This window comes from Rhinolophus ferrumequinum, chromosome 4 (assembly GCF_004115265.2).
Source record: "Rhinolophus ferrumequinum isolate MPI-CBG mRhiFer1 chromosome 4, mRhiFer1_v1.p, whole genome shotgun sequence".
Classification (NCBI taxonomy): domain Eukaryota; kingdom Metazoa; phylum Chordata; class Mammalia; order Chiroptera; family Rhinolophidae; genus Rhinolophus; species Rhinolophus ferrumequinum.
In genome coordinates this window covers 88,186,118-88,201,772 of record NC_046287.1, presented here as the reverse complement: position 1 = coordinate 88,201,772, position 15,655 = coordinate 88,186,118, and the positions used below count along the sequence as shown (strand labels likewise).

General features: G+C 34.6%; 1 protein-coding gene across 4 annotated transcripts in view; it reads right to left on the bottom strand.

The window, feature by feature from the left end:
• Window positions 1–15,655, bottom strand: part of CAB39L (calcium binding protein 39 like) — a 131,613-nt gene that overhangs the window by 75,452 nt on the left and 40,506 nt on the right. The window contains exon 1 of one of the 4 annotated variants that reach the window (XM_033105192.1): window positions 5,818–6,222. The exons of 2 other annotated variants lie outside the window; for them this stretch is intronic. The gene's annotated coding sequence lies outside the window, so the exon portion shown is untranslated. Of the gene's footprint in view, window positions 1–5,817; window positions 6,223–15,655 lie in introns of those variants that run through there. One more of the 4 variants, XM_033105195.1, reaches the window with a different exon arrangement.

Sequence of the window (15,655 nt, the reverse complement as noted above, 5' to 3'; positions counted from 1 at the left end):
AAATTTTGTTTAATAGATCATGCAAATGCTTTTATAATGGAAACAACCTCTCATAAATGATATTTTTAATGACTAAACAACCATTTTTAAAAATTCAAACTGTGGAATATCTGATCATCATGTCTTTTCAAAGCATTAGTCAGACAAATATGATTTCTGTTACTTTGGCTATGAAATTTCATAAAGAGTAGTACTTGGCTCAGATTCTGGAGGAAAAGCCAAAAAAGGTTATTCAGCTCTGCTCCCTGGGAACTCAGTCCCTGTAGATTTTGTAGATTTTGGCAGCATTCCCTTTCCTAATACACAGTAAAATATTTCATGTTTCTAACTTATGTGTGAATGCCATTAAAGACGGCCCAAATCAATCGCTTGAGTCAGTCATTGGAATATCTTCAGTGACATAAGTGGAGAGGAGTGTTTGAAGCGGGAGAAAAATGGGGAAGCTAGGTCATTTCGGGAAGAGGTCATTTCGGCATTAAATGCCCTCATTGTTATCCCTTAAAATGTTTTAAAGGGGAGTAAATAAATATCCATCTGTAGGAGGCTAATGAGTATTTCTAGGTCTTTATGTCTAACCTCCAACTGTGCTGTCTAATAATAGTTCTAATTTCAAAGATTTCCATTAAAGTTTAGGCGAGTGAGAAATTTATCTCTGAAGCCAAGAAAAATTTCAAGATTTCCATAGGTAAAACCATAAAAAGTATAACCAAACTGCTAACTCACTGTAAGAAAGCCAACTCAAAAATTAGCCTTCTTCCCTTCATGAAAGTTTATTTTACAATCCACCATGAGTGAGAGAGGAACATTTCAAAAATTGTTTCTTTGATCTTGCTAATTTAAATTTAAGAACAAGGTACATTCTCTTAAACTAAAAATAATGAAATAAAACTACTACCACATTAAAAAAATTTCGGAAAAATTCAGGAATTACCATTCTTTTATCTGTATTCCAAATAGGACTCACAGATAAAAATAATGTAATCAAAAGAGTGTTCAGTTGGTTAGAGTGCTAGCTCTGAACAACAGGGTTCCTGGTTTGATTCCCACATGGGCCAGTGAGCTGCGCCCTCTACAACTAGATTGAAGGACAACGAGCTGCCACTAAGCTTCTAGAGGGGCGGCTGGATGGCTCAGTTGTTTAGAGTACCTGATGTCAACAAGATTGCCAATTCAATTCCCGCATGGGATAGTGGGCTCTGCCCCCAGCAACTAACGATTGAAAACAGCGACTGGACTTGGAGCTGAGCTGTGCCCTCCACAACTAGATTGAAGGACAATGACTTGGAGCTGATGGGCCCTGGAGAAACACACTGCTCCCCAATGTTCCCCAATAAAATTAAAAAAAAAAAAGAGCGTTTATGGCAAATAGGCCTATACGATTCATTTTTTAAAACGGGATGGAAGGTTCCATGAGTGTATACATTTGTCAATATTCATTGAACTCTTCTCTTAAAAGGGGTACATTTGATTGAGTATAAATTTTAAAATAAAAAAAGTATACCTAAACGTTCTACTGCATTTGCTGTATTCAAGTAGGCCTCTCGCCACCGCTCCACAAATTCATAATTTGGAATTGCCATCACGGAGATAATAAATTACAAAGCATATCATTATAGTTTTATATATATATATGATACCAAATCCATTATAAAGCACATTATATATTCAAAGTATCTTCCAATCAATGTCTTCTACCCTTCAACTATTCCACTTTAAAATATGCATCCTAATTGAAATTAGAAGGCATCACAATTGAATTTTGTACTTATGTAGCGATAGAAATAAGTGGAAATCAGTAGACAGTAAAATATAAATGAAGACTTTCACTGATCATCCTTTTTCTCAGTTCAAAATGACTAAGAATTATTTCGTTTTTATAAGTTTTACTAATAGAATTTGAAGGACAGACATTTTCTAAATATGGACAATTTATATAGAAATGGAAAACTTATGAGAAGTTTTTTTTAATACATCCTCATTCATCAGGAAGCCTTGATCAGACTTATATCAGAATAAAATCTAGTTTTTAAACTTATTTTATTAAATTTATTGGAGTGACAATGGTTAGTAAAATTATATAGGTTTCAAGTGTACAATTCTAAGGGAAACATATGTCCTTGGGAAATTCTCCTTAATTATAATATATTTTAACCACTGAAATAATTTAAAAATAGAATTAATATGTGAAGTTAGTAAGACATACAATAACTTATTGTTATAAATAATAACCTACTAGATTGCTGTTCCAGAAAAAACAACCAGTAACTTCATTCATTAGGCTCATAGTAAGTTTCTGTTGACAACTCCAGTCATTCGTTGGAGCTAAAATTTTGTACATCTATTAGCTGTTAATGATTGTCAATGAATGATAATTTCACATTAGAATTTCACAATCTCAACTTATAGCAGAGATCCAAAGTTAGGTCAGTATTTTCAAAACCTAGTAACTACACTCAAACTTCAGATCTCCAAAATTCACAGTGGTTATTCTTCATAACAGAATTATCAAGGGAAACTCAAAATTCAGTTTTTCAGTCTTTCCTTTAAACACATATATAATAGCCATAAAAATCATCAAATTTTGATTCATACTGTTATTGGTATTAAGACAAGGTTTATAGTATAGAGTGAAATATAACTATTTCATAGCTTCAGTAAGCCCCTGTGTCCATGAACTGTCAATCTATAAAAAGATTTATATGGGAGAGTAGAAATGAATGTAATTTAGTGGAAGATAGCTCGTATCCAATAGACTTCCAGGTTTGCACAGTTTTTCTGGGCGGGTAGGTTAACATAACCTTTCATCCTCCCAAATTTGGAAGAGACTTAGATGAGTTTCTGCTAGAAATTTAAGACATATAAGTTACAAAACTGAAAAGTATACTAACTCATTTATAAGCAGTAAAGATTTCAGTTTAAGCCAATTTTTAAAATTACCAATGGAACACTAAGAAACATAATTAAAAAGCATGCTAATATAGTTTTAATAGCCTTTTTCCTTGCTAAATATCAGTAAATATTATCTTTAAGCTATATTTTAAATATGTGTACATGTACACGTAAACACAGACATCTATATCTCAGAAATAAAAAACTGTCCAAACTATTTTACCTTATTTCATTCGATCAACAAATATTTATTAAGCACCTATTATATGCCATCTAGGACTACTCATAATCATTACTTTTTAAATATGATTTGCCACATAAAAGAATGGTAATTCCTGAACTTTTCTGATTTTTTTTTTAATGTGCTGGTAGGTTTATTTTTTTTTTTAAATAAACAAAGAAAGTGTTTTTGATCAAATGGAAAAGATTTTCTGCCATTAAAAATCATCCAAGATAAGTGCATTCATTGTATTGTTTATTTCATCATTAATTATTTTACTACATCTGTTTATTGCATTACTAACTTTGAAATTTTATATCTTGGCACTTTAGAGGAACTGAGAGGGCCAGTGTAACTAACCTTAATTTGGATCAATCTAATTGGAGATTTCCAAATAGGCCACATTTCTTAGTATGGGTCCTAGTACACATATGCAAATACATTTCTTCTGCATTAAAGTTGATACTTTTCTTCAGAATGTCTCCTGTACTCAGGATACCTGGCTTCTTAGTGTGCATCCCCCCTCATCACCATGCCTACTCATTCAGGATTGCCAAGTTACACTATGGTCATTTTTTTTTCTCCTAATATGCCTACTCGGTATTACTACTGCTTTGTTCGCATCTCTCAGTTAAATCAATTCTTGTCAGGCCATTTCTCTCATTATGAAAACTGTGTGCCCCTAAATCCCTTTTCTTTGTTGGAATACCGTCAAAAAATTACTCAGTTCCATTTTCATGAACTAAAAAAAGAATTTGGTCCTTATCTAGTAGCTATTTATTAGGTACCTACTTATGTTCCAGACACTGGGCTACACCTCAGAAATGGCTAGTAAGCATAAGAACAATGGCTAGAAATACTCCTGTAGCGAGGAAAAGAAAAAGCACTGATTTTAACATGCCTAGGTCTCAGATACAGTGCAACCAACCTTGAAAGCTCTTAAAAGTAACTACAAATCCTATTTATAAGCATCCTTCCAAATACACATCCATCTCTTATTAAACTTGCCTTTCTTCAAGAATTAATATTTAAGATAAAGATAATGATTTATTGTAATTGTTTTTATATGTAGCTTCATCACTAGAATTGATTTTCTAATATTTTTCAGGATGGTGATGGTTTTGCTACTGAGTGAGTAAAATATATTCTTGGGCTATAATAAAAGCCAAACAATCATTTGTTAAATTGTTTCCCAGGGAAGACAGGTCTCAAATTCCCAACAACCCACTCACAAACAAACTTCCCAAGAACAAAACATTTGTCAACTGCAGATGAATTATTCTTTATTTCTACATTTGTGTCCCTAAGGGCTTAATAAATGGTGCCACCAGCTAAGGTAATACAAATGAATTACTAGATTAAAATAAAAGAATATTTTGAAGATTGTGAAGCTGTGTACAATCCTCCGTCAGTCCAAGAAAGACTGAGTGTGGGAAATTCTTTAAAGAAGTTAAAGTTGGTTTGTTATATTATCACTATTTTATTTACTTTTGACTTCAAGTGCAAGATACTGGTCCAGAAAAGCAGCTTGAGTTTCTTCTTATACATAGATCAACAGGCTAAAAAAAAAAGAAAAGAAAAAAAACATACCACAAAACAAAACCTGTTCTACAGGCTTCTGCACACATAAAGGAAGCATTAGAGAAAGTACAGCCATTTTATGTTATGTCTAGGGTACAAATCTTTTTAATATACTTGCTGACACTTTGCTAAGTTCTGTCTTAAAGGACTCACTTGAATCAATAAGGGTACATTTTTTGAGGCTGGCAAAGAGTAGACTAGAAACTTTGCTTAGAAATGGTTCATCTTTATGCAATGACTCAGTTTAGCAGCTAACAATATATATACTTCCTTCCTCCCACAAAGGAATGACTACATGCCTTCCACTGATGCCTTTAAAAAGACATGTATAAAATTAGCATATAATTTCCTATTTGAAGTTTGTATTGGAATGTGAATGCATATTTTAAGAACTTATTTTTATTTTTTCTGCTCTGTTGCTTACATATGCATCTGGTTATACTAGTTCATCAGCAGACCAACATTACATGAAAGCTTGGTTATCAGCTGTAAGAACAAAATTAACTGCTTTATTCCTTAATTTAAAATCCACGTGCATTTGCATTGTATCCGATGGTAAATTTGATATGCAAATGGTCTAATTTTCATTTTCATTGCAGAACTTTGAAAAAAATCGTGTGCTACTGGATCTAACAGAAGCATTCAAATATTTAAATTATATATACTTTCAATTAATGGTATCATTAACATTTCTATTCAAATCATTAGGGAATGTTGTAATTTATGATAATTAATATTACCAAACATCAAAACAATAATTTTAAACTTACTGACACTAGACAGAGATAACTTTTGAATTTTCATACAGTTGAAAGAGACACATGAAAAATGATATACTGCCATTCTTTTTATTTTTGGAAACTCTTTGTAAATAAAAACCCATTTCTAAAATAAGATATTTCATGGACACAGAATAGTTGGTAGTGGTTCAAGTGCCGTAGGCAACAGAGAAGTATTGTTTTGTAGTTGTTTTTTTAAACCTCTCCTAGTAACAGCAGTTTATCATGCACAAAGAAACAAGGTATCAACACGATTTAAAATAAATATATAAACAGTAACTATAAAACCTCAACAAAAACTAAAGTTTACCATGTTAACTCCATTTCTATAACCTGGTTGATACTCACCAAATGTTATAGAAATGTCCAGGCTTGTCTAAGCAACAAAAAGTAGACACATGGTGAGGTGCTGAAGACAGCTCTCTCTTGGGCTCAAAGCACTTTAGATGAAGTAGCCTTTATCTTCCATTCAATAGAGGGTGCTTCCTATTACCAAAGCATGGCAGAGAAAAGAGTTTCCACAATCCCCTTTTGACTTTCTGTCTCTCTTTGAAAAGTAACAGTTACCACCGGAAAAACGTTAGCAGAAAATGATCACTTGAACACTCACACAGGGCAGCTGTAAATTTCCACTCTCTTTGCTTGCTCTCAGATTCCAAGCCTTGCTTGTCTCTTAATCTGTCACAGGCAGTTCTGTTTCTGGTCAAACCAGCTTGCTTATGCGTTCTCTTCTCCCTCTCTAACACACTCTTTTAGATACATACCACACAGTCCTAACTCCCTCTTTTTCTTCCTGTCTCCCAGTTGTACAACGTCACAAGAATGTGTGTAAAGCAATTAAGCTGAGGCAAATTTCATTCTTGGCCAAAAAAAGAGTCTAGGGATAAATGAAACATTTTTTCTCATCACATCCTTTCCCTTTAAATCCTATATTTGTTTATGCATGGGGTTTTGTCAACAGATTAAACTGGCCTGACCATCTTGTTTTAACAATGTAAATAAACGTTTCCAACAAAGGCGTGTTGATAGTGGTAATAACACATTCATCTGCTAATATGTCAGTTCCTCAGGGAAGATGCTATTCCCAATCATAATAAGAAAGTGTAGCAAGTAAATACTCAAAAAATTTTATCCTGAGATTTTAAGACTCAAAAAATTTAATCTTGAGCTTTCAAAAGCAAGGAAGATTTTAGAATTATTCCCAATTTAATTTTAAGTGTAATTTTGTGAAATTTTAATGTATGTTTCAATAGGGTATATTTTGAAACTTAGAACTAACATCTGCAATTATAAAAGGTAAAGTATAAAGAACATAGAAAAGCACTGACACCACAAATAATAAATAGAGCAGCGCATACCATTCATGGGCAGACCAAATGTAATTACTTATTTAGAAAGTCCCCTCTCCTCTCACACATACAAGCATTATTATCAGGATGCAAAATATCTCTTCAACGAAAACTTAGAAGGCTAAAGGCTACAAAAACACACACTTTTTTAAAGTATTAAACATGTATAATTACGGAATAAAATACCTTAAAATTATGGATCTTTCTGCAAGGTTTGGGAATGAGGAATTAAGTAGAAAGCTGAGTGGGATGGTTGGTGACAGGTTTAGGTGGCATTTGCAGGAGTCTGGAATTATGAAGCAATGTATTCAGCTTGGAATACATACTGGTTCTGTGAAAATGCTAGTCAGAGCCTGTTTTGGAATTTTCTGTTCCAGTTCCTTAGCTTCAAAGATTTTCAGGTTCTCTGTCTCCTACTATGTGTTACAAATCAGAACTCTTGCGCTCTTCTGATGACAGATCTCCCAGATCTCACAGAGCTGCCAGAAGTAGTTATTAGACCTATTGTTATTTTCATCTTACTCTCTGCAGAACTAAAATATCTCTAAGACTATGAACTTAAATAAAGTGAACAGTAAATATCTTTAAACAGTTGTTTATAACCCTTAAGAAAAATAAGCAAATAAAGCTTGGCTTTATTTCTTAATCTATATATCATATATTTAATATATATTTTCATATACATATATTTATTTAAAAATGTATTCTCTTAATCTGGTTCATTTAAAGCAGACTTTAACATTTTAAATATATTATAAGGGAATTTGTATTTTAACACCTAAGAAATAGGCATCAAAGAAGACTAGAGATTAGTTTGCTGATTATTCCTTCAATTAGTTTGTAAAATTCAAAGTTTTATTTCCTATTTTTAAAGAAATGTTAAATGAAAATTATCCCAAATCACTAAAAGGAATTAAGTGCCTAGTATCTTACTGAGTCTAAGATTATACCGAAAGAGTTCTGGTACAACTGAAGAAATTCAGAATTGTTATGGGGGCGTTGGTCACTTAGAATAATTACAAGGTTAATTTTTTTTTAAGTTACTTTAAAATTGGGATATGTCATAGCAATTTATGACTAAGCCAGAAAATAATGGTAAGGTATTTAAAATATAAATAAGACTGAGTACTTATGATTGTGTGTATGTTTATATTTGATTTCTATTAAACACCATTTTTTAAAGATGCACACAAAAAAATCATATGACCTCATATTAGGCCATGAATAAACCAATAAATTTCCAAAAGAGAAATGGTACAAGCTTCATCCTCTGAACACAAGATGATAGAAGAACTAGAAGTTACTTTAAAATTTTTCAACAGATTAGCAAATGTTCCTTTAAAAATCCTATTAATACTTGAAAATGAAAAAAAAAAAAACACTCTTCTAAAAATTATTTGAACAAAGAATTAAAAGTACAATTACAGTGGCTCCTGTTTCAGGATATGATAGAGTAACAGGACTGAATTTACTCTTCTGCCTTACATAACTAAAAACCAGGACAAAATATATAAAACAATGGTTTTCAGATACTAGACACCAGGCAGCCCAGCCCAGTAATTGCTGAGGGAAGGGAAACTAACAAAGTAAGACAACGGCCCCAGGCTGCAGAGCAGGAAGGAACCCAAACAGTATGGCTGTCTCCCATAGTTGAAGAAGTAGAGTTGGGAATTTAAGAAGGCTAATGTGACTAAAATTCACAGTGCAGAATCACCAGAGAGGAGAAAGCGGTAAAGAGAGCCAGAGATCTGCAGAGGGCTCCCCGCAAATCTTCATCTGAGAACTGGTCAGTGAATGCCTGTGAGAAAACTCTCCAGGGCCAAGGAAAGAACCCCTGGAAAGAAGCAAGCTAAAGAATTCTCGGTACTCGCACAGGTCTGGGAATAATTCATGTTCCCAACAGCCAGAGTGAAGAAATCTCATAATAGATGAGAAATTGAATTGAGTAATACTCAGGATATTGCCTCAGTAGTGGCAACAAATTAATTAAAAGATGTTATTATGGTCCCTCCAAATAGAGCTTACAAGTAAGCCTTAAAAGGATCAAATTCTTTCCAAATAAATCAACTGCATCCTAGAAAAGAATTCAAAATATTTAAATAAATTTTTAGATATCTAGCACACAGCATAAAATTAACAATGTCTGGCATCCAGTCAAAAACTAGCAGGCATGTAAAACGCAGGAAAATATGATGCATGATAAGGAGAAAAAAGAAAATCAATCCATAGGAACTGACTCAGAAATGACACAGATAATAGAATTAGTACACAAACTATTGAAATATTATATTTGTAATAGTGATTACAAATATACTCCATAGGTTCAAGAAGGTATGAGATAGCACAAGTATGTTAAGGAGAAACGTGGAATATATTAAAAAGACCCAAATCAAATTTCTAGAGATTAAAACTAAAGTTTCTGAAATGAAAATTACACCAAATAAGATGAACAGATGGAACACTGCAGAAGAAAGGTGGGTAAACTTGAAGATTAACAAAACTTAATAAAATAAAACACTGAGGGGAAAAAAGGCCAAAAAATGAACAAAAATGAACAGAGCAATCCTGAACTGTGGGAAAACGTCAAGCAACCTAACATACATATCATTTATGTCCTACAAGGAGAGGAGAAAACAGGAGAAACAGAAAATGATGACTGAAAAATTTTCAAATGTAATAAAAATCAAAAACCCACATATCGAGGAGCAATGAACCCCAAACATAAGAAACATAAAGAAAACTATACCAAGGCACAATATAATGAAATTGCTTAAAATTAGTGGTAAGACGATATATCCTAAAAGCAGTCTAAAAAGATACATTATACACAGAGAAGAAAAAAAATGAGAGCAGATTCCTCATCAAAAACAATGCAAGTCAAAAGTCATTGGAGCAACATTTTTCAAACTACTGAAAAAAACCTCTCGATATCTTTCAGAAATGAAGACACAAAAAAGCTGAATTAATCAATAGCTAACAAATGAGAACTAAAAATAATGTTAAAGGAGGTCCTTTCTTGAAGCAGAAAAAATATTATATTAAATGGAAATCTTCACAAAGTAATGAATAGCATCAAAAATAATAAATATGTAGGTAAATATAAAATAATTTTTTCTTATTTTAAAAATCCGTTTCAAAGAGAATTTACTTTTGATGTCAAAACAATAACCGTGAATGGAGTTTAAAGAATTCTTTGCAGTTAACGTCTAATACAACTTTTAACGTAGGGGTAGGTATACGTGACTACCTTTATATTAGAGATTTCAAAATGTTGAATTAGTTTACCTGTTGTAAAATAAAAATTTTTATTTTACATTGTTAATTCATAACAGGGAGCAATTTCATAGAATGAGATTTCAATTTTTTTATTGCTAAATAGAGACCTTAAGAAGCTACTATAAATGATGTAGTTTCATGGAGTTGTCTCAACTATTAAGAAAAGCATAGATGAAGAGTTAAAAATATAAGTGATGCATATAGATCAGGTTATGGTCAAATGACATCATAGTATGTTAACTAAGCAACAATTCTACAATTATTTAAATAAAAAAATGCGGTGGGAAAAATGATTTATCACTATATGTGATGGTATGATTATGCAAAATTCCAAATTACCTCCTCCATCTTAGCAGTCACATTCACATTATGGAGTGTTATAACATTATAAGACTTAGATTCCATCTTGGTACATATCTACTGCAACATTTCACTAGTTGTAAATGTTCTAACTAGTAATAGAAATTATAAAGGCACATTATTAACTTGATCACTACATCAAAATAACACATTGGTGGTTAAAAGAAACAGTTTACTGTCAACAATAATAAAAATTAGTTTGTGATGTTAAAAAATATCAAGACTAACATGTAAAATGCTAAACATATAAATACATATTTTTATGATTGCTGTATCTGCAATTTAGTGCTGTTAAATTATTGTTAATTTTACTTGATTGGTTTTAGAGTTGTTTATGTTTAATTAATACATTTATTTTTATTTACATATAAAAGCTGTAGGAAAAAGTGTATTAACTAAAACAATTGGACTGCAAGTGACAGACCCAATGCTATTAAGTTTAGCAAAAAGGGAAATTAAGGATCTTGTAACCAAAAAGTCTAGGATTAGAGTAGAGGTTCTCAGATGGAGAGGCATCTAGTGAGTAGAGGCCGGAGATGCTGCTACACATCCTGCAATCCATGAATGTCCTCTTCCCCATAAAAGAATTATCCAGCCCCAAAGGTCAACAGTGCCAAAATGTCAGCAGTGCCTAAATTAAAGCTAACTTCAGCCCAAGCTTCAACAATGTCATTGGAGATCATTCTCTTTGCATTTTCTTGTGTGTTGTCTTCATTCACAGTTGGGATCTCTCTACACGTTGCAAAAACAGCCTCTGACAGATTACATGGCCTTGGTCCCCATGATCTCAAAAAGAAAGAAGCCCTGGGCCTCTCTTTTAGTAGCCATATCAATCCCTGAGAAATGACTAGTCCTGCTAGTTCAGGTAACCAACTGTTAATAACCATATCCATAGAATGGGGTGCTCTTACTGACCAGCTGGGTTACGGAGTGTATTAGCATGAACGCTAAATGATTGACAGGCCGAGGAGGTAAGAGAAAGGCACACTGAGAGGTCCACTGTGAAAGAGCTACTTCGAGTCTTCGATCAAGCTTACTTAAGACTCATTAAGTGAGATGTTGGGTGAGATTATCTGCACTATGATTTAACTGCAAAGCATGTATAGTTGGAGTCACTCAGTCATGTGTCTGTATCATACACGTAATATAATATGGTCCAACCTGGTTACTAAGCATCCACACCTACCTTTCCCCCACATCTGTACTTTTTAACAGTGGTCCTGCCTAACACTGGACAAGTTTTCCAATGTGACTAACAGTCACCCTTGTTCAAACTTGTGACTCTATCCAGCTCCAAGATCTCTGTTGGTTGTATGCTTCTGAATCAAGTTTGAAGCAGTAGCTCCTTATGGTCCAGCATGCTATAGCTCAGTTATAAATTAAATCCCCACCCCCACCAACACATCAAATAAGCAAGGCAAAGGGAAAACAGGACATGGGCAATAAATAACTCCTGCATGAAAAAAGGGAGGGAAGAAACACCCATCCCTAACATATATGAAATTTTGCTGGACAGGAAGAGCGTGCTTCCCTGAACGGGAAGGTGATTGAGTTCCTTAGTTACCAAACTGGTTGCCTTTGGTTTTGATCTCTCTAATCTCTGGGAGAATCTCCCTTCTCAGTTGTCCTCCAAAACCACACCTGAGAAGGCCGTTATGGTTCCTGGCTGGGAGTTTTCCTGCTAAAGTAGTCCACTTGTTTTGGGGTCAGATTTAGGGGTCTGAAAGTTGCCAGAACATGGGAAACCGCAGGCCTTTACTTCTCTGGCTTGAATTCCTTTGACAATATAACTGTATAAAAATTTCAATTGGCTTTTAATCACTTTGCCTTTTGTCTTCTAATTTAAGCCAGAAATTGTTGAATCTGGGCCTGCTATTGTGAGTTTTATCTCTAACAGGCTTCATTGCTCTGCCTTTTATTCAAACTCCCACGTTAAATTGTTTCCATCTTGGCCTCTTCTTCCAAACAATGGGGAAAAAACGTTCCTTACACCCAGGCTGCATGCCACTAGATTTCTCTGTATTTCAGGATTCACTGTTATCTTTGCCCAACAAGAGAGAAGTAGCAGATGTTTGGGTCTTCAAGCTCCTCCTAGGTTCTAGTGTTTTCTTTCTAATCATATCTTTCCTATCTTCTAATCATATCTCCTAGGTTCTTTCATATCTTTCTCACACTTTCTGCCTCCCTGCTTTTGCTCATACTGATTTAGCTCAGGGTTGTGATCACACTGGAGAGACAAACAGGCAGGTAATAATAATGTTTGGGAAGATCTGAAGCTCTCAGATTCTGTATATGCCCTTTTAGTTATCCTTTCCCATATGAGCTCATTCTTTGTCTTTTACTCAAAATCCTGTGACTCAAATTCTACCAGGTAGAGCTTTACAAAACCAGATATTGTCCCACCTCTGATTATGACTCATTTCATTTACCTGTGACTTTACTCATTTACGATATCACTATCATGACGAAGGTGGCTTAAAATCTGGCAATTGGAAGTGATGGCTGGAGAATCTTAAGTAAGACTTCCATTCCTTTTGATTAGCTTTAACTTGTATCACTGGATCATTCAGCATTTTTGCAAGGCAGAAATTTTACAGACACCTTTTGCCCTTCATCTTTTATAAAACCTCTAGTCAAAGCATGTTCATTTATTACTTAAAATAATAAATTCTCATTTATCAGTTCTATCCATCACTCCACTTCTTATTGTATCTATCCTTCTCTATTTAACTCCCCGTGGAAAGGGATCAGCCTCTGTATTTTCCCCACATTCTTCTCACCTGATTAACACTGCATCACCTAAACAGATAGTAGTTTGCTTTATGTTTGTTTTCATTATACTTCTAAGGTTGGTGAGGGTACACTGAAATAAGAACTCTAGTCCTTTCACATAGAGGGTAAATTAACATAATTTTTCTGCAGAGATATTAATGATAAATGGCAAAAACCTTAAAATATTCAGATACCTTTTTACTTAGTAATTCAATGCTGACAAATTTATTCTAAGAATTATAAATATGCAAGAAAGCACATATAGGAATGCTTATCACACGACTACTTATAGCAAAAACAAAAGCAAAAAAACCCCAGAAACAATTTAAAAGTCCAAAACTATGGGATTGGTTATATTTAATCAGTTACATGTGGCACGAGCATTGACCAATCAGAGTAGACATCCAAACCACCACCACAGTCACCTGCTAAACACTGAGTATAGTTCAGTCATCCCTACAGAATATCATGGTCATGTTCTTTAAAAATATTTCAAGAAATGAGCATATTATACAATATCATTTATTATATAATATCAAGTTATAAAAACCCAAGATGCAAATAAAGAATAGGTGCCCCAAATTTTTATCCTATTTTTTTACATAAACATTTCCTTCCATATAGACATGGAAAGATTACCAAAATGTTAACATTAATTGGATCATTGATGATTATTTTCTTCTTGTATGTTTTTCAAATGTTCTGTAATTAACATGTACAGTCAATTCTGCTACAACATGACATCAGTGTCCTAAAAATCACCATGCCATACAAAATCATGCAATTAGAATCACAGGAATAATAAGGAATATAGGGTTGGAGCTCAATACTCAAAAACTTTGTCACAGGGCCGGCCAGATGGCTCAGGCAGTTGGAGATCCATGCTCCTAACTCCGAGGGCTGCTGGTTCGATTCCCACATGGGCCAGTGGGCTCTCAACCACAAGGTTGCCAGTTCGATTCCTTGAGTCCGGCAAGGGATGGTGGGCAGCGCTCCCTGCAACTAATATTGAACATGGCACCTTGATTGAGCTGCCGCTGAGCTCCTGGATGGCTCAGTTGGTTGGAGTGTGTCCTCTCTACCACAGGGTTGCCGGTTCGACTCCTGCAAGGGATGGTAGCTGCACCCCCTGTAACTATCAATGGCAACTGGACCTGGACCTGAGCTGCGCCCTCCACAACTAAGATTGAAAGGACAACAACTTGACTTGGGAAAAAAAAAATGTCCTGGAAGTACACACTGTTCCCCAATAAAGTCCTGTTCCCCTTCCCCAATTAAAAAAAAAAAAAGATACATTTACCTCACATCAGATTACCCAAACCAAAAGGTAGAGTTAAGATGGGAGCAAGGGAAGTAGGAATATTAACCATTTGAGCTAAGTAAAAAATTACAAGTAATCTCAAAAGTTCTAGAAGCGACACAGGGATTCCACGATATTTGTGGATTTGAAATTAATAGTAAATATCAAGGAGATGGTTTGATAATGATGCTTTATTTTACTTGATTAATCCATATCTTTCCTTCCTAAAACCTAAAACAAATAGGTTTTAGCTAGTTTCTATGTGACACAAAGTAGTTCTCATAATGAACTTCCATTAGTACTGTCAGTATGTACAGGGTTACTACTAGCTTCTATGGGATGGGAGCTGGATTTGAGGCCCCACTCACTCCCCTGGCCAGGTGGGAGCCTTCGTGCAGGACACAAGCTACACAACTAAATGCAATGACCCTGAACATGTTTACAATGACAAGGCTCTATTACACCTGTCCTTCAATTTGGGGATTCATTCACCCAAACAGTTGAGGGCAATCTGCTCTTGGGGACACAGAGACATTAAAGGCAATTGCAGTAGTCCACCATGACGGGGACGGTAGCTAGGTGGGAATGAGAAGACTGTGCGTATCAGCTGAGAGTAGGTCTGGCAACTGAAAAATGTGGACTGTAAGTGAAAGAAGAGTCCAGACGACAACGAGTTTCCATGCTTGTGTGAAAGAGTAGATGGGTAATAGCATTAAAATAAATAAGGACCAAAGGAGGAAAAACAAATTTTACCAAAGAACCAGTTGCTTCATATATAACAAGTTTGAGGGGCCAGCCAGACTTCTGAACCAGACGCCTACAGGCAGTTGAACACACAGAACTGGGAAGTGGAGAGAAAACTGAGCCAGAGCAATATGTATCTGGCAATTCTGCCAATGGAATACAAGACCAAAACGAGAGCCAAGGACAGAACGTTAGGGAACACCTACAGGTGGTGGTAGAAAAAAAAGTTACTATAAAAACAGTGGTTAGAGAGGGAAAAAAGAACCAGAAAAACAAAACAAAAACAAGAACTTCAAGAATGACAAGTTTTCAACAACACTGGATGCTGCAGAGAGCAGCGATGAGCATCCTGCCAAAACCTCCGTCTAATTTCTAAGGCCCTCCT